Below are 21181 nucleotides of genomic sequence, written 5' to 3'. Positions count from 1 at the left end.
AGATTTTCTTAGCTACTTTTAGTGCCATTTTAGTTGTAAATACACCTTTAGTGCCCTTCTTTCATGAGACTAAATGCTCTGTCCTATTCAGGGAACTAACAAGTCACCACTGATCTACAGATGATCGATTTCATTAATCAGGTATTTGTCCTGGCTTTGCTATAATTCCATTGTGGATAACTGTTGGTAACTCCTCTATGCCTTCTTCAAAAGAAATATTTTCTATCTATTTGCTATTAGTAAAATTACTAGCATGGACAGAGCACTATAAAGCTACATTCCCAACTAAAATAATGTTTGGGGAAAAAAAAGAAAAGAAGTGAACTCTGATTCAGTGAACAATCCTGGTAAATGTGGCAATAATGAGATTAACTCATTAGCAAGTACTACAGCTTTGGGTCTTTAAATGGAAAGTTCTCTTAACTCTTTCTGGTTTTCTTCATGGCAGTTATGGAAGAGACAAAACAGCAGTGAGAGAAGTATCTAAAGCATCACTACTTCCAACCTGCTGCGGGATCGATGAAAAATTTCTTTCCTCTTGCAGCTCTCAGAAGAACATGGGCTCCATGATCGCTGGCCACATAGACCATTCAGGTAGAAATGATAGGTGAAGGCAAGAGTTACTTGTAGCAATGATCGTGAATTTGCTGTGGGAGCAAAACTTATTTTACTGGGCTGTGCATCATCTTAATACAATATGTGCAGCTGTGTGTGCTTGTAAGTGCTGTGTGGCAGGAGAGATATCACACCATCCACAGAAAAATGAAAGTTGCTGTAGCAAAGCACACGTCTGTGACACCTGTAAATTATACTTGTACCCAAAGGGATATGGTTAACTTTGAATCTCAGTATAGAGATACTGAAATAGTCAAACTAACAACAGTATACAAGTATCTACTGACAATTGCAATGTCATAGCCAAACAGAATTTTGCATAACTACATGAGCAAGATGATCATGGAAGCGGGAAATATGGGTGAAGCTGTCCAGAAAAGACATCCAGGAACAAAAGTTGCCAAAGGACAAGATAAGCATAGTAGACTGTGAATAGGTAGGATATCCTTCTGAATAGACATGGATTACCCATGAGACAAAAGAAAAACAAGATTACTCAGTAACAAAGCAGAGCCCCTCTTTCAGGCAAAGGGCAATAGCCTAAAACCATCAGACCTCAGCAAGGAAAGCTAGAGAAAAAATAGGAGGACAAACCCACTCTGGCTCTGGCTTCTCCTGACCAGCTGCTCTCAGGCCTGGCCATCATAATCTCCATGACCAAGTGCCAACAGTATCCCACCCATCAGCCTCTAACTGTATGGCATCAGTCCCTTGCTATTGAATCCTCACAGCTCACTGTGAGAGACTGAAATGTCAAATGACTGTCTCAAAGCTTGCTTGTGTCTATGCAAACCTCAAGGACAAGCTGCAGCCTTTGGATTAGTCTAAGGAATGTCACCCAAGGAAGCAGGAGTAGATTGAAAGATGCACCCCCCCACTCCCTTGCAGTTGTATTGACAAACTCCTCAGATAAATTTCAAAGGGGGAGACATGGACTGAGTGAAACCAAATGTTTATCACTGGCTCCATGTGTAGCCGTTTGTGACTCTATTGTGTACACCAGACACCATGCATGAGTTTCCAATGAACTGATAAGAGGTGAGCATTTCTGCCCCAGAAGCTGGATGATTGCTCAAGAAGCATGAAGTCAGCAAAATCTGTGGGAACAGAGGAAAAACTAAAGGTGGGCAGGTATGCTATTCAGCTGATAAAATGAACTTAAAAGGTGACAGAAAACTTTGCTGTGTGCACACCCACCTCTGAAGAACTGAAGACTGGGGACCAACGGGATGCTGCTAGATCCATGGTGGTGATTATTCTTGCAACTCTGTTCTGGATCTTGCTTGTTTTCTGTCTTTTCCTTCCATTCTGTCCTATCTTCAGTTTTAATAATAAAAACTGTTTGGGTGTATGGCATTTGACCTCATTTGTGTCTTAATCTTGCTCTTGGGATCATATTGAAATCTCCTCCAACACTGGATCAGGACACTCAGGACATTAGTGTGGAAGGCTTACCTCTTTGTATATGTAGTTATGATGATCAACATGCTGTGTAAGAACTGATCTTACTAAGGGTCACGTTGTTAATGAATTCATTTAGTAAAGCTTTTTTTAGAGTTTAAAACTGACCTGATTCATCAGTCTTTTAAACAGTCCATCATAGCAATCTTTGGTAACTGCCTGATATGTGTATATATATATATATATATATATATATATATGTAGATATAAATTCAGTTGCAACATTATCATTCCATTTACTGGCAAAGAAAATAACTCTAGATGTCTAATGCTTTGCTAAATGCCTTCCTTCAAGAAGGCAGTAATAGCACTTTGTTTTCTACTTCTGAAAACAGAAGCTGCTTTAAAAACATACAGTACATGAAAAAATCTGCCTTGTGAGTCCATGCAACTTCACTCACTTCAGCAGAACTGTAAGATTTAGATCAGTTGAGTTTTGGCATCTGTGACACTATTTTATAAATAAGATATTGGCAAAACCTGTACATTGGTAAGATTACCTCTCCTTGGGCAGCAATAACAACATATGAAAGCAAGACAGTTAATGTCTCACAGGCCTTTGCAGGACTCGCTAGTTAAGATTTGCAACTAATTGTCTTGCTGGTCAGCACCATTTAATTAACAAATGAATGGATTATTTGTAAAAGAGTATCCGTAAAAGGATATACTGTCTGGAGTTTCCTCATCTGAAGAATTTCAATCGTTGATTATATGACAGGTTTGGTGAAGAATAGGCTGTTTACCCTAAAGGTATATAAACTCCATAACTGCACTATTTGATCAGAGCTCACAGCAGAGGCTGTTGTGCTGCTGCTCTGTGATTTCTTCTATAGCTACGGAAATAAACTGCTCCTGCTCTGACCTCATCTAAATTGTATTTCTGTTATTTCCATGATAAATACATAAATGTGATGCAACCAGAGCTACTAGAACCATCCTACTTACTGGTTTAACAGCTCTGCACTTTAACAGCAACTGAATATATTCAAATACCCTTAGTATATGTTTTCTCTACTTTTTTTTCTTTCTTAATTCTTTTTCCTCTTTTAGTACCTGTTTTTCTCTGCCTTTGCACAACAATTCAAAACCAATCCAACCTAAGGCATTACTGTATAACAAGAAGTGGTCCCAAGTCATGTGCACAGCAGAGCATGACCTCACTAAAAAAATGATGTGTGGTTCTAAGCATGAGTGAAATATAAAGGGAGATCTTTAATCACACTTTTAAAAAACTGTCCCCACTCTAATTCCACCCCTTGACTTTTTGCTGGGATGTCATTGCATTTTAGGGTATTCTAAACACCATATAAAGGCAAGCCTCACAGAACAAGACATGTCAGCATTTCTTACGGAACTCATCAGTAATCGGAAGACTAATATGGATGAGCCAGACATTTGTTTTGGCCTGCTAAATTACAAGCCACAGATCCCCACAATCTCTATCACAGTGCTTGTTTCATGTGTAAGTACCTTGTGCTTAAGTGCTGCAGCAACATGGTTAATTAGCAGCAACTTTTTCAGAGAGCATATACTTTGACAGAAAAATGAAGGCACACACACTGGTGTGCAGAAAGAAACAAGCTGACCATATCTTTCAACATCAGTAAATAAAACCTAAAACATTGAAAACTCTATTCCTATTTAAATCTATTTGCATGCAGGGTTCAGATGTTTATGAAGACGAGCTCAGTCTTAAGATCTTTATGAACAGGATCTTCAGTAGGACAAATTGCATAAATTTTTACTTCCTTATATCCATTCTTGGTAATGATGAGTTATAAAAAGCAGGATATAATCTATGCAAAGTGTTGATGCCTCAGTCCACATAACAGCAAGAGAATTCATCCTGCAAATCTCCATTGCATTTATCATATTTACTGGTAATCTCAGCAGGGTAATACATACTGCTTTTCCTCACTCTGCCTGAAGAGGAAATCCTCTGAATCAAGAACAGAAAGGAATAAAAAAAGTTTACATGGTGCTTACCTATCTACCTTCACCGAGTGCTATAACTTTAAAAAGAATCTATTGGTGGTATTATGCATTACATTATTAATTAATGCCTTATTTCTAATACATAATTAAACAGAAATTTGGTTTTAGTATAGTAACAGTATAAGTACTGGTTGTTAACTGTGAGTTGTACTGTTTGCTTTTCTTCCCCTTTACCATGACAGCCTAACTACTGGATACTGGCAGTAATTAATTACATTCAGCGACATTGGTTGTTTCTAAAGTTCAGTGTATTATTAAAATAAAACACACTCTCCAAGCAATCATAATGTTACTTCAACTTGTTGAACTTTTAACCATAAATAAGATGACAGTATTGAAAAATCAAGCTTTTTAAAATTAAATGTGTGTTAGACTTTAATTTTTACCATATGAAAAATGTTCATTCAAATAAATTGTGTTATAGACTAAGTGTTCAAAAATCAGCCAATCATTAGATTCAACATTTTGAGCAACACACACTCAGGAAGGCAACAAAGCTTAGTATCTTAATGGTGGAGATGGTTCATAGTATATAAACTATTAAAATTTTACAGAGGTTTAATATATGTTCGGAAAAACATTCTCAATCGTGTAGTCAGCGAGTTTAATCTCATAGGTATTTGGCTCTTCTAGATGCAATTTTTTGTGTCATGGAAGTCTTGCTAAAAATATTACCAAACATTTTTACAATGAAATACTAGAGCTAAAGGCAACACAAAGGCTTCTATAGAACTCCATAATATTTCAGATGGACTGTTAAATTTTCACACTTAGACCTTGCAAATGTTTACAGCTTTCAACAGAACGTGTCATCTCAGTACTCCTGGTTAGTAATGATATATGAATCTACTGGACACAAACCCTGATATAGTAATTGACTATGTAGCTAGCCTGGCATAGAACTAGTCATACATTGCTATGACCAAGAATAAAGTAACCAGCTGGCTGCTGCTCATAAATTAGAAAAAGCATTTAAAAAAAAATCATGTTTATGCTTATAGTTTGGTTGTACATCATAGTTGATTCTGTATTTTGTTCTCTGGCTTTTTAGCAGTACTTTCCACTTGACTTTTCCCATTTATTTTTAGAAGACATGATTGCAAGTAGCAGAATCTCTGAGCAAGATTTTCAAAAGAAGGTAAGAGACTTACCCTGTTGGCAGTGAAGGTGAAAGGCATTTAGACACTTTGGAATATCACACTCATTTTTTCAATGACTGCTCCCATCTCTGTAAATACAGTCTGCCAAATGCTTATGCAGCACTTAAGATCTCAATCTGAAACAAAAGTGAGTTTTAAATACAAGTGTGGGTTTTGTCAAGCTTTGCACACAACAAAGTTTTAGCCTTTGAGCATATAATTTAGGCACAAGGTAAACATAATGCATTCTCACTATACATAACACAATAAACCAGAGCCACTAATTCATTGCCTTCCTCACAGATTTTTTTCAACAGATTATTACCATCACTGCTGTTTTTTTAACACAAGATCTTCCATAACCTCAACTTTTCCTCCTTGAAAGAAATAATTTTTATTTCAAAATTTCCTCTGCCTCATCTCCAACCTCTGTTAAATACCTTCCCTTGATTCCTTCTATGCCTCCAATCAGTATGTCCTTAATATCCATAGATCAGAAGGAACAAATGAGAGTATCAAGACTTCTTAAAACCCTTCCATTTTTTGTGTGTTCAGTGTTTCACAAAACCAGCCCATGATATAGACAACGCACACAAAGTCCTTCGTTCACCTTTGCAGACACAGGCACATACCAAGAATAGTGTTTGCGGACTGGAACATAACCCATTTATATTTTCATCCAAACGCCTGTTATACATGTGTCCTGAAATTCCTTGATTAGTCCCTCAGTTGAAACTATATTATTCTTTAAAGAAATTCCTGTTATTAATTTAAAATGAAAATGACTTAAAGTCATATCTCCTAAATGTTTTGGAAGTGCTCCAACCTTTGTTAATACTTAATTAGAATATGCCTGAGGCACTTAACATACATTAACTTCATATTCACTGTTGTTTAATTTTACACAGGATGAAGGAAAATTGTAAATAACAGCATGCCTATGGGCAATGCGATTGGGTGGTGCACATCTAGGGTTAATGAAAATGGCCTTTCATAAATATTATATCGTCAAACTGGACAAAACAATACACGCCTTTTAAGAGAAACAAAGAATATCTATCAGAGTTTTTTCCCCAGTGCTGGAAATTAGCAGGCTTTCTGTTGACCATCCTGAATCACTGTTGTTCTCTTTCCCTAGCTGTTTGGTTTAAAGCACATATTATAAGCAAAGCTAAGATACCAAGTTTCAGCATATGGGGACACATCTTTACTGAAAGAAAGCTCAGACTGAAACCACTGAGTGTTTTGTTTGAGCAAGGACTTCACAATCGACTTTTTCCCTCTCTGAAGTCAAACTGCTACATGCAGTCCCTTACTAAACCTGGACAAATGTTTTGCAAGACCTTCTGAAGGCAGAGCTGTTTAAATCACATACAATGCAACCAGATGATTGTGAAAGTACACCTTCAGTCTTCCTCTAAAGTCCCCACTGCCTGGATTTAATTAAATGAAGTTTAGCATTTTTCTCCACTCACACTTTTGTTTAGTCAGAGGACTGTTCACCCAGGTGTTAGTGTTAACTTGAACAGTCATTATGTACTTTCTCAGTCAAAAGTTTCAGATAATTTTTTATAAGTGTAATGAAAAATATTTTTTTTCCTTCTGACACTACAAAGCTATTGCAAACACCTAATGGAGAAAAAAAGCTGAATTCTATTAATACTTATGATTAGAAAAAAAATTTAGTAAATATTTTTTACTGATTCAGTGAAGAACCTGCATCAAATCACTGCTTTTACTGAGTTTGTTTCATATGAAAAGCATTACCTGAAAAGTACAGATTGCTTTCATTAATAACAGTATATTACAAAGTTTATCCTAGTCTGCAGGCCTGTCACTAGTACTGCTGATGATCACACCAGGCTCCTGTCAATTTTCAAATGAAGCAGTTACAACAGTAAAACAAAACACACACAGTTTTCCCCATGTGAGCACCTAGGCACAGAGCGTTCTCCTTCTGCCAACACAAAACCTCTTAGCAACCCAGCTAGACTCCTGAGACTTAAAAAAGTCCTTTCCATATCATTTTCAGCAGGTTCACATCTTCCAGCAGATTTAGGTATTTTTCAGTAGATTTCTATTTCAAAGTAGAGCGGCCCCTCAAAACCAGCTAAAATGTAAAATGTCGTGCTAGAAAAAAAAGCCTAGTTTAGGAGGAGAAAGACTTTCTAAAACCAAATTAAAATGAACACAGTATACAGTTGAAAGACTTATCTTTTGCATTTCTCAGAAGAAACTGACTTAGAGAAGATGCATCGTAAACAGAGACATCTTACAACCAAGAGTATTTTGGCATCCAGTTTTCTAACAAATTATTGTTTAATTTTATGGGAATAGATATATTAAAAACTTTTAAAATTGGGCTTAGTCTAGAGTGAAATACAAAGCAGAGCAACATTTTTCCTCACACAACTTCATACTCTTATGAGTTTCACTGTATACTTGACGTCTAAGTTTATTTGAAGAAAGTAAAACACAGGCTGCTAATCTAAAACCAGATTTTGATCTAAACAGTACTTGCAAGATTTACATAAAGTGTAAGAGAATCACACAGTTAGATCTGCATGTCACAGAGCTTAGCTGTAAACTGTCAGTTCATGAGAAATCTTGCAAAGCAAAACAAAATCAAATATTTTTATTCTGATTCAGAGAAACATTTTTTAATTAAAAAAAAATAAATCAAAGAATTCTGACTGGGGATCACTGTCACATTTCCGAGACACCAAAATGTTTTGTTTCAGTTTCAAAAATACAATATTAAATGCATTAACACACCCTGAAATGAAATATTGCCCCCTGCTCCCCTGCCAGTCTAATATATCCCTGTAATTTTGAAGTAACCATGTTGCTCACTCTGACTGAACAAAGGAATCTGAGATAAACAGCTAAAATTTGTCTTCTTTGGTGTACCTATAGGCCATGGAGAAGCTAATAAATCCATCTTTAATCATGCAATGTTGTTCCTTTGCTCAATGCTATGCAGAAGAGACACTTAGGGCATTAAAACAATTACACTTGATTGAGATGACCATTAGCCGGCATAGGTTGATTCGAGGGAAGAGAATAATCTTCCAGCCAGGTTCTCAAGTCAAGGAAAGACTCCTTTAATAGCACATTTGGTGTAAAGTATTTTAAGGGAGGTGGGTTTTTTTGCGATGACTTAATTTGAGTTACTGCATTCTGGTTAAGGTACAGGTCTCTAAATCTTGAAAATATGAGAGGGGGGGGGAAAAAATGTTTTTCTCTTTTTCCTGAGAAGAAAGAAAAAAGCATTTTTGACTGCAAGCAGCTGAATTGGGAATACTATTGCGTAGTTTAAAGTTGAACTAAAGGATCACAGAAGCATCTAGTAAATATTTTCAGACTGAATCTTCTGGTTATTACATATACAATTAGAAGTTAATGAAAAAATCCCTAACATCAGCTGTCATTAAAGATTTTTCCCTCCTTTTTTGCCTTCTCAACCACTTTATAAAGGCTCAGTGGGACTATCAGAAGCGGTAGATTTATGCAGTTTAAAGAAAAATGAGTTAGCTTCCGGATGTTTATTCAACAATTAAATTTTTATATACATACTTATATAGACACATACATATATGTAGATCTGTCCAGTCTGGTGGGTGACTATATGTGACTGTGCAGTCACATATATTCACCCACCAGACTGGGCTGATCTACAGTCCTTATTGAACTTATCCCTGATGGATATATTCCCAATGACAATACATTTTCCTCTGTCAACAGTGTCAGGTTAAAAGGTTTCTGTCCCTTTACTTGTCCGTGTTCAATTGTTCCAACCTCAGTGCTGTAGCTCACTTCCAAATAAGCTTTTTGAAAGGTTGCTTTTGAAAGCTGGGTGACTGAAAATGCCCTAGGTTTAAAAAAAAAAAAAAAAGAATAGCCTGTCTCAAAGTGGGTAAAATCAGGAATAACACAGAAGAATATAGGCACACACTCAGACAAGTGATCATTTGCACCCTGTCTTTGTAGAAAATCAAGCTAGAAATGATGCCTCCTTTCCAGCTCTGCAATTTCTCCCAATTTAACTTTATACTATGAGGAAGAAAAAAAAGATCTTTGTTCAGTTATTATCTTCTGTTCTACCTTTGAACTTTTGGGACTCATCAGTACTTCTTTCAAACTAATGAGTTAGCAAAAATATATGCCAAATTGTGGAGGATAAACAATGTGATGGTACTCAAAAGACCTCCTGTGAAACAGCTTTGTAATCTACTTCACCTTAACATCAATGAAAATGGTAATTTCCTATCACTACAAGCATCAAATTTTAATTGTTCCGTGCTGTTCATTTAAAAATCCCAGCTCTATCGTGTCAGTACTTTTTGCATCTGAAGGGAAAAAAGGTGTGGGAATGGGAAATGGCCAGTTTTTAACACAAAAATAATAATCATTGCCACCTCTATCAAAATAGTATTTTTTTAAAAAAATGTTGTATCATGTATGTTCTGAAATGCTTTCCTTTCCATCTTAAAAAAAGGCAGATCAAATTCAGAAACCAAGACCTCTATCAGGTCTTCAGCAAATGTATTTATTACCATTTAACTTTGATACTCTCAAACTCATGAGCACATAAAAATTTATTAATATTAAATTTATTAAAATGTATCAGAATGTATTAATCTACATGTCCCAAACACTAACATACTGACATATTTATGTTTCCACACAGAGCCCTGAACAGACGCCTGTGACAGCATGTCTGATACCAGGGTGGCAAAGCAGGGAGATGTGTCTTTACAAATCACTTGACAGTTAGCTTACTTGCTTTGTGCACGGGAGAACCAATGGCAACTCTTCACGCTCCCTGATCTGGGGATCTCTTGTACACCATGGAAATGCCCAGCATATCAGACTTGGCCTGGGGATGGACCTCCTCCATGAATACCCTTCCTTGCAAAATTCCTCACCATTTGAAGTTTCTCAGCAAGAATGCACCACCCTTATTAGTTGCTGGTCCATTTCCACTGAAAGCAATCATGGGAATATCCATTGCCCAAAAGGAAATGGTCCAGCACAGAGCTGGCTGAATGTCGGAAACTGCAGATGGCCCTTGGCACCTGCTCTGATTCCCACCAGCTCCTCCTGGCTGCGCGTACAGTGCCCGCGATAGCGTGGCACACTCCGTGCCTCTCTCACTTGGTAGCAAAGTGTCCCCCCTGTGACTGGCAGCTTGGTCCCTTGCTGGTGGTCGGTCCCCTGGGAGGTGAGGTCCAGGCTCTGTTAAGGTGAGGTCTGTACTATGGCATAGCCATCCTCAACCTGCTGAGGCAAGAAAACAATCACTACTACATTTTATTAAGCGCAGTGCTCAGTGCCCTCCTTTCACACATACACCCTTATTCAGGTGAAGGAACAAAACTGCAGGGTTTATAGTGAGGAGATTTCTATCTTTGTAAAACATGATTCCTCAGTATAAACAACAGCTCAGCAAATATTCAATCATTTCGTACCACAGTTGTCATGTTCACAGTAACTATCTAGATTAGCTGCTTCATTGCCAATGATAACTGAATTTGTTGGGAAATAATCTTCCCTTACATATTGATTTGGCTGTTCTCTTCCTGTCAGTTGTTTTTCAGATTAGTAAATCAGACTGCATTACTCTTACCCACACAGTATAGAGCCTTGCTCCACAATTATCTCTGTAAGACGACTACTGGTAGAAGTTATTTAATAAGGTTAGCCGTTTACACATTCAGATTTTAACATAATCTGTCTCCAGCCCTTATCACGAAGAGCACCATTAACAGCCTTGCAGAACCTATAGGATGGTAACACCACATTGACTCAACCAAATGGGTCATTTTACACACTTACCAATTTTATCTATACCATCTTCCAGAACTTTCATTTACTTACTCTGAAGAAAAAAGAACAAATCATAGATCTTGCAGCTTTCCCACTGACTTTTTTTTCATGATGTTACCCTGCTCCGCAATTTGTTTTCATCACTTTTAAAATTTCACACTTTTATATTGCTTGTGTTATACAACCAGCATTTGTGAATTTACCTACTTCTTTGTGCTTATTCTCCCTTCTCTTTCCTTATCTATGAACATCTACCTGAAATCCTAGTCTACCATTTCACTAGCCCTTTTCCAGTTTGTCCTGTAAATTATTCTACAAGTGACGACTTGCTTTTATCTTCTGTTTCTTCCTTGTCTTCAATTTTTTCTGCACTGTTCTCTCTTCCCCCCTTCAATATCATTTTCCCCTACCCTACAACCACTTCAGAAACCCCTGAAACACTGATAGCTAGAAGTTAAACAAGTATCACAGAAGAACTACCATGTTAGATTTACCATCTCTTATAATTTTTCCCCAAATCATCTTTAACTAAGCTTTAGCTAGTACTACATACTACTTCAGATTGACTTTATTCTCATGTTCTCGCAAGGTAGGTGTCAGCTCACTGAAACAATATCATGAGACAGACACTATTATTGCTCCTGTGCAAGATATAGTTTTCACCACTAGAGCATCCAAGATCCTGCATACTAGTGCATCTTCCCACTCTGTTCTCCCTCTTTGATAAGCAATGCATTTGTAGCTGTGAACTGAAGTGCAGAGGTTATATATGGAATGAAGTATATCCCACTGAAAGTAAATAAGCACCCTAACAGTGCTATAAATCCAGGCACAGCAAAGCAAGCACTTGAATCCCTGCCTTGTGAAACAGCACCCTGGAAAGATTTCTGCTTACTCATCTCACACTGTACATTGCACCAAGGCTTCAGAGAGAACAGCCACGAGCATTTCACACTGTATTTGCTCTTTAGTGACAAATTCTTCCTTAGATAGTCCAAGGACAAAGGTGTCCTTAGTCATATATGGAACACATACTAAGTTCCAGCCTTTAAAATCTTTGTGAGAGAATTTCAGTCTTTCATGAAATCATGTTTCCTGGCATACAAAACATAGCTAAGAAGTTAGTGTCTCAGATTTCTATAACATAATAATAATAATAATATAAACCCAAATATATAGCTCTGGACTATGGTAACCACAGTCAACTTGCCAGACATCAAAAAAAAAAAAAAAAAAAATTTCCAAGTTGTTTTAATATATCACTTGAAAGACACACCATAAAGATGTTTTATTATGAATCCTATCTCACTTCCTCGATACTAAAATGTGACAAGCATTTGAATAATGATTAGAGGTTTTTATTTACTAAACATATATATGTATATATGTATAACTGAAGAAGAAAGATTTTCAGGCAAACTAGTTCTAAATCAGTTAAGATAGACTCTAATTGTTAGAGGCATACAGGAAAATTAGTAAGAAACCTGCCCTTTATGGAAAACCTCAAAGCTGTGGGATTCTTAACTGACAAAATGCAGAATTGTTACCCTGTTTTTAATTTGCCTTAGTTGAAACTGTACTGATCTTCTCATAGAAATACAAATAAAACATGATATTTCTTGTCACCAAACCCAGGGACATGGACTATCTCTTACATTCCTCAGTGTCCATCATCAGCATTTTATTCAAATATAAATCACTCAATCATCATTGTCCACTTCTCTTTACTGGCAAAGCCAGTCAGTATTTCAGCAGAACAAATTTAAAAAGAAACCCTACACTGCTGGAGTAGATTTATTAAGCTGGTAATGCACAGACATTACACAGAGCTGTTCTCCACACACAGGACTAGTCCAAGTCCCTTAGCAAGTAGGGAAACTACAAATGGTTTAATGTTAAGGATGTGTATGTTTCAGTTTCTAAAATAAGACAGGACTACCAGACTTACAAAAGAAATACCCTGCTCCAGTTGATGGCAATAAACCTTCACTTTACAAATATTTAGGGCTGTTTTTCAGCAATCAATGGAATCAGTAACAGACTGAGAAATGCCCATCTGGTATGAATTGGTAGCCGTGCACATCAATTTTATAGCTGATTACAGATTACAAATACAGGAAATATAAAAACATCCTTCTGTAATATTTGTAAAGTGTTTTTCATATTTTATTTCATAATTATGAATGGTTAATTGAAAATTGAGACCTAGTGTGGGTGCCTTGATCTCCACTTTTCTGCTGTAGTCAGAAAGACTTACACAGACATTGAGAAACTGCATTCTTTATAGTTCCCAGCTTTATGAGACATTTAAGTTGCAACATGCACAGATTTCTCACTTTTCACCCCCAGCTTTAGGGCAGGCAGAATTCATTTTTGTAATCATCCTTTTGCAATGAACACAAAATATTAGTATAACACCATCCCTTCAGAAGGGTCAAACTTTGTTGGCTTTTCTCACATGATTACTTCCACAGGCTTCTAAATGAGTATTGCATGAATAATTTTTTCTCTATGTCTACCAAAACACTAGCAGTATCTATAAGAACTAATGTTCAGCAACAAGTGCATAGCAAGAGGGGAAAAAAAGGAAAACAAAAGCAAAAAAATTCCAAGCTGCAGCCCAGTATAATTACAGACATAAAGCCTCAAACACAATTTAATCAGTAGAAAATTAATCAAATTACATTGAAATAAGAATGTGCTATCTCCAGAATCCTTGGGGGCAAAGAAGATAAGAATTTAGTGAATCTCCATGTGTGAAGCATAGAGAAAAGAAATACACATCTAAGAAATCTTTTGTCTGGACTCCACCATTGCCTCTGCACGTATTTGGATCTCAGCTTCAAGTACTGGGGATAACCAGTGGGTATGAGAGCAAGGACAGACCCACACAATCCATTTTGCCATCATAACATCCACAGAAATCTGTACAGAAGTAAACTTATCTGTTTCTGTTCCTCCTCCCTAGCTGGACAGGTCCAGAAGAAAGCACCAACAGTGTAGCATCAGAGACCCATTCCAGCAAGCTGTAGCATGCCAAAGTAGAAGTGGAATCAGCACAGCCTAAAGGACAGACATGCAGAGAGTATATTTTGATCTTGTACCTTGGTGTGTATATGGTATGTATTCAGAAAAAGATTTGTATAAAATTCTATAAAGACTACAGTATGTACATGTATACATTTACACACACACTTGTACTCCTACCACCAGTGCAAAGAGATGAAACTACAGAGTCCTCACCCACCCTCTAATTCCCTCCATCCTTTTTCCTCAGATTATTGTAACTGATAGGTACATCTACTCAGTTATCTGGTAAAACTTACCAAGCTGTGAACTTGCAGGAGAAAAGCTCCTCCTGCAGACCTTACAAAATTGTCACAGTGTGCAACTCTGCAGTGCTGCAGAGCTCCACTATATGGCATTTAATCTTTTTCTTCTGAGTAACCCTTGATTATTTGATGAGAAAGAATGGGGCAGCTAAGAAAAAACATCCACTGCTGTGCAACATTTTAGTTAACTGCATTTAACTAATGTGCTGAACCCAGCTCACACTTGCTTTTAATTGGTATGGCTCAGCTAAATCAATGAAGTTATACTGAACCACATTATTTCACTATCTTGTATATAAGAGCACACTATTTTCCAAAAAATTCAAATGTACAGGTAACTTCCTTTAACACTTTCTGTATTTCTCAGAGTTCGTGGGCCATTTCAATCAAAAAGGCACTGTACAACGTACTTAACATTCCATAGAAAATTATTATAAATATACAAAAAGTACGACAATATTTTAGTGAACCAGCAGCACTGAAGTTTGCCATTAACACAGCTTTGCAACTGTACATTCTAGGAACAGCCTCACAGATTCAGCTAAACCAGATTCCTAATAAGCTGCATCATCACCTGAATTTCATTTAACAAAATTTATGCTACTAGCTGAAAAGAAATTTCTTAGTTGAACAGCTGCCATCTAAATTATTAAAATACCTGCTTTGAAAAGAAACGAATTAGTGCAAAAAGTCTGAGAGTGCACAATCATGTCACTGAAAAGACTTAGCATGGAAACGATAAAGTTTTCATACCTGTGTTTAAAGAGGAAAAAATTTGTTAAATTCAACAACTGATTGCAGAGACTCAAGATCATACTTTTATGCTGTGTTAACGATGCATACACATAAACCCACAGGGTTTTACACATCAAAACTAGAAGCTTTCCTGGTCTATGCTGTACCTCATTTTGTAGCAAAGAGCGGTCAATGACAGTATTTTGGCTAGTTGTCCCCTTATAGACAGAATTACATTTGCAATTTCCACAGGAACGGCTCAGAAAAACACATCTTTCTCCTCTTCTTTCTGAGGCAGCAGTAGTGATAGTAAGGACTTATGAACAAAGTTAAGAAAACCTGTGTGTTGGTCTTATCAAACACCACCTTCAGGGGTAACAGCTCTGTTATCACAAAAATAATCTATTTTTTCAGGATACCTATATAATATGTGGAAATCTTTAAAATAAAAGAGAAGATTCCCTAATGAACCTATCCCTGTTGTGCACCTCTTATCTCAGGAGTTCTAAAGAGAGAAACAAATTAAAAATTCCCTAAGATTACAAACGATGGATGAACCTCAGCATACTTAACATAGGGTTATTAAAAGCAAATTAAAGGTAGGAATTATGAAGGGGAAAAATAAAGAAATGACACTATTAGAAATCACTGTACAGAAAGAAAGTGTGAGAACCCAGCACCCTTATTCCCCCTGAGTTGAGGCTTCTGTCATACAGTAAGTTAACCACTTACACAGATCAGCAAAATTTCTCCTGTCTTGTATTTATTGCATTCAATTTTTATGCAGTGTCGAAATGTCTCAGTAAAACACAGTTCCCCACTGGCAAAGCCAAACAAGCTCTTAGAAAGTGAGAGAATGAGTTTTAATTCTTTATCCAAAGACAGAAGCCTCATCTTGAAGAAGTTCTCTAAGCTTTAAATTGTGTGAGTCCCCACCTTCAGCTATGTTTTCTTAAGAAAACAGCAACATTCCTACATTTTGCATTGTCTCTAATGCCTGAGGACTACTCTGTGAAACCGGTACTGTATGCTCAGAACAGCTTAACATAAAGAGATCCTATTGGGAAGTAGGCATGGGTTAACACAATTATATCCTTAGCTTTCCTGAGATTACAGTGCTGCTTGGCATACAGAAAGGGAAAACTTTAAGCTCCTGGTGAAGTTTAATGTACAAAACACAGAAATGAAACTCAGGTGACCGCAGTTTGAAAGTTAGGGGCACTCATTCTTTCCCTGCATTTGAAAGCAGGCAGTAATTCAGCTCTAAGTGCAGTTCTGAATGCATTTGAAAAGTACTCATCATGCCAGTCCATTCCAAAGCAGAGGATTTCCAGAGCACACCAGAACACATGCATCTCAGTTCTTACCAGTTTTTCCTTAATGAAAGCATGAAGCTGAACGAGTAAAGTTAGTTTTCCTTTAATTTTTATAAATAGACACATCTTTCTCTCCTGTAAGAGCGTGCATTCAACTTTGCTACACCATTGCAACCGTATTAGCTACACCAGCTTTTTTCTTGGTATCTTGTACATGGAAATCGTCAATGAAAAACAAGGGCTTCTTACCCCCATGGTCAGAAATCGTCCCACCTATTTTTTAACCAGATACGTTGTGTCTTTTTCTGGCCACTTTTCTGGCCTCTTAATTGCCCAAAGGGAGATCCTGGAAGCTTCTGAGTTTTACCCTGCCCAGCAGCCACTGAGGACACAGAAAAACGCTCACTGACGCATGAAAGCTTCTTTAGCTAAAAGCTGAAATGCAACACCCTCTGTCAGAGCAGAGGCTGACTGACACCTGGTGTCCTCCTTAATCCTCTCTTTAGATGTCCTACAAGACAGACACTATTCAAATTTAGCCAAGAGCATCTAATCATATCCAGGAGATGAGCGGCTTTTCACACACACTTTCAGTCACTAGCGCTTTTTTCAGCACTGCCATACAAGTCTCAAGCACACAGGGTTGAATTTTTTACACTAGTTTTACAGCTGCTGCTTTCACAATAAACAGTCATTTCAAACATAAAATAGGCACAACCTTCTTCTGTCAAATGAAGAGAGCCTTCTAGGATTGCTTTTGGTAGTAAAGACCTTATATTTAGATTTCTGACCATATCTGGTGCTTTTAGTGCCTTATTTTAGATTTTATGTGCCTGAGTCCTTCATTAGATCCAATTACTTATATTTACAGTGCAGAGTAAGGAAATATTTAACTGTCATTAAAGCTACAGTTCTTACATCTGTAAAAAAACTAAAACCAGAAAAAAAAAACATAAAACTTCTGCTTTTTTGCATCTTGCTTTTGGGCTGTTAAAGTCCTTGGGAAAACCTGTCAAGTACCCTTCTCTGATTCTAAATTATTTTACAGCATCCACCCTGAAGCTTTTCTTCTTCACCAGTGCAGCATAAAACTACCACAAACTGTAAAAGCAAGGTAAGATTTTCGATAAATTTAAAAAAGAAATCTATCACTTCTGAATAGCAAGCAATAGTAAAATTCAAAATTATAAGTCATAAAAGCCTCAGATGGGAACAAGGCCTTCTAATAGCCAGGTAAAATGATTTGACCATCTTCACCATGAAGAATTACAGAACATCCACATAGTCATGTTCCTGAACAAGGAATAGACAATATTATTTCATACTTAATAAAGAGAAGAAACACATGTGCAGCTAATCATTTGCAATTTACACACAAACACATCAGCTGTTATTTCAGTAGCCCATATAAATTTTGTAAGCAGTCATTATAACACAAGTCATGACCACTAACATATTAGACCTACTGTACTTCCATGCTTTGCAACCACCTCACCTCTGGGTATGCCTGAACTCTCACATACTCAGCATCAGGCTGGGTCAGGCACTTGAAAGTGAGTTTGTCAAAGCACAGCACCTGGTTGCTGCTGCCTGATTGCAGCACATTCTTCTATTACTGCACCTGTATGCACCAGCAGGTTAAGAGTTATACTAGTCTAGGTGCTACACTGCAAACAATTGTGTAAAGCACTTGGCATTGAAAATGCTGCAGCATTTATAAAATGGACATGATCAATCTTCTGGCCCTCACAAAGTTCCACAGGAAATGAATTAACCTTAATGAGCACCAGTACTAATAATCTCAGCAGAGGCTAAGGATTGTTTGTAGAGCAGCTCTCCAAAGATTGTCCTCACTTCAAACGCATGCCAGTGCATGACAGAGGTGCATTTTTTCTCAGCGCTAATTTTTTACTTTATCCAAACTCTGCATTCAATATTTTTATTCATTAAAAATACAGCAATATATACATAATAATTCCATTAGCTTTTGTTTGATCATCATATCTTTCCACAGTAATTCTCTTTCACAAAACATTCTCTTTCTCTGGATTATCTAGCCAATTTGCTGTCTTCCCAGTCCCATACCACACTCCCTTCTATAAAGCTAGATCTAAAGCAGCCTCTTTATGCCCTCTAAATGTAGTGTCTTTTATCTTCTCTTCTGCTACAACTACATTCTGACTGCACAAAGACCCCTGACAGCACAAAGAGCAAGCAAATGGCCTTGAAAGTCGTGAAATAATACTGGTTGCAAGCTTTTTTTTTAAAGAGCTTTATAATCACATGCTGCTATTATCCTCTGAATGATACAGGGTTTTATTTTGGAAGGGATGTGGCAGTAAATTAAATCCAGGTATTGTATAGAACCATGACTGTTCCCAAGCAGTTACACCTAAACTTCCCAGTAGAATACAGATACCAGATATCACTTAAAAATATACAGGAAAGACCTTGTTAATTTGTGATCACTAGAAATCCAGCTTTAAACCATTATTTTAAATCATTTGCAAGTTTGGAAAAGAGGCTTTCTATACATCTTGCAAATGTCTTTGCTGAACTGTACAAAACCAAAAGGGGATACTGAGCACAGTGAGATAGACGGAAAGGGAAGAGTAACAGAGGACTGCTTTGGTAGGAAAGTAGCTGAACTAAACTAATCTGAATGGCATTAGTTTATCATACAAAGACATTTAATTTATTTCATTATTCTCTGTGGGCAGCTAAAGCACCCCAGGGCCCTAACATATTCAAGGAGATGAGCACAGCGGACAAAGACTCCTTCAGAGTGCAATATTTAATGAAACTTAAATTAGGTCTCAAAAGAGCAATAGAGTGTATATTAAATATGGCACCAACACCAAGCCATTCTGTTCATACACATGTGTTTTAAAGTAATTGCCATCAAATTCACACAGAGCCCCAGAAGATTTTAATACAGTTTTAATATAGCCATGCATGTAGCTTCCATTTTAACATACACTTCATAATGATTTGTTAACATGAAGCACAGGACAGAAGGGTAACAAAAAGTCTGCACCTAAGACACTTTCACTTTCTTAAGCAACAGATGAAAATAATTTTGTTGTTTGAGCAATGAAGTGAAAGGCTACAGGGTTTTTGTTTCCATTTGCCTCTATAAATTTATATATATATATGTAAAAAAAAGTTAAGAGAGTATGTATTAATAAACACTGCAATTTAACAAGGTGATAAGGAAGGTATTATTCCCAAATGTTTAAATATTATGTTTCTATGTATTTTGGGGGGGGGGGGGGGGGGCGGGGGGGGAAAGCCAAAAGAAAACTACACAAAATGTCCAAACTCCAAATCCAAACTTGGATTCAATCCATTCTCTAATAAAAAACTTACCTGCAAACAAACTATTACGCACATAGCACTCTGATGCACTGTAGTACAAAATTCTATGCAGTAAAAGTTAATTATAAGCACAATAATTTTTAAACAGGGAAATAATCCACCAGTCTTCAAAACTTTGATCTTAGCAAAACCAAAAAAAAAAAAAAGGGGGTTTTTTCAAGTAACTATGACAAATAAATAAGTACCTAAAACCTAGAATCAAAAATATGAAAAATCATATGACTTTGAAATTCATGGTTTTGAAAACCGTCAGTATACAACTGAAATTATTTTGAATCAAAAAAAGTGAAATTATAAAAAGAAGAACAGGACAGCATGGTTCTGTTTGCCGAGTATACTGTAGCAATTCTGTTCTGCAATAAACTCATCCAAATCCAGGGAAGTAGCATTCATTCAGGCCAGAAGAAGAAAGGCTCAACATAGCAAGACATTGAAACATTGAGAGGCAGACACTACCACAACAACAAAAGAAGGATAAATACAGAATTAAAGACTGTATTTGGGAGTAAGAGGCAAAGACTGCAACTTCAAGATTTGACTGCTTATCAGACAGAAAGCAGAACAATAGGAAACGATAGAGAGTTTAACCAGAAGTAGAGGAAGGTTTAAGCTCTTCATACAACTGTAGTAACACTTCTCCCATCACTTCAGATGCGTAGATGCTGTAACGTATCAGGCAATTCCAAATATACTCTGTCCTTTCTGGCAACCATCAGAACAAGGGGTTTTGGCCGAATAGCAGTTTTAGGGCCAGATGTGTCTGCCTACGGTATCAAGCTACTAACTGTTAGAAATAGTAATATAGACAAACCCAGACTACAAGCATTAAGGCTTCATCAGGTATATCCTGAAGGACACTTTTCCTGAAATTTGTAGCTTCCTGTAGCCAAGGATCACGCAAGTGTGTCATAAAGGAAACCCATCACCTGTAAACCATTAATTGGAGGACACAGTAGTGAAGTACTACTTTTGCACCATCTTAATGAAGACTTTTCCTAAATCTTGTGTTTTCTTGTCTTTTGCTCTCAAAGTCAAAACCAGCAGATCAAATGATTCGTTAAACGAAGCTTCTCTAACAGACTGAACCAAATGATAGTTTACTGCAGTTCGTCTTGAAGCAGCAAGTTCAGGAAAAAATTAAAATCTCTTCTTTGGCAGTCTTCACATTAATTTGAATCTTACCGAAATGTTAATAATTTTTTTCTCTGTATTTTGTAATCTGCAGGGTTCTTTTTATAATTTTCCTATTAAGATATAGAAAAGATTTAAAAAGTAAAGGAAGAATCCTTTACATAAACTTGCATAGAACTTACTACTCTTGCATAAAAACTCCATTTATTGGGAGTGCCCCATAAATTTAATTTAAAGGTTTTGCATAGTG

Source organism: Strix uralensis, chromosome Z (genome assembly GCF_047716275.1).
Source record: "Strix uralensis isolate ZFMK-TIS-50842 chromosome Z, bStrUra1, whole genome shotgun sequence".
Lineage (NCBI taxonomy): Eukaryota > Metazoa > Chordata > Aves > Strigiformes > Strigidae > Strix > Strix uralensis.
This window is presented reverse-complemented; position numbering follows the sequence as displayed.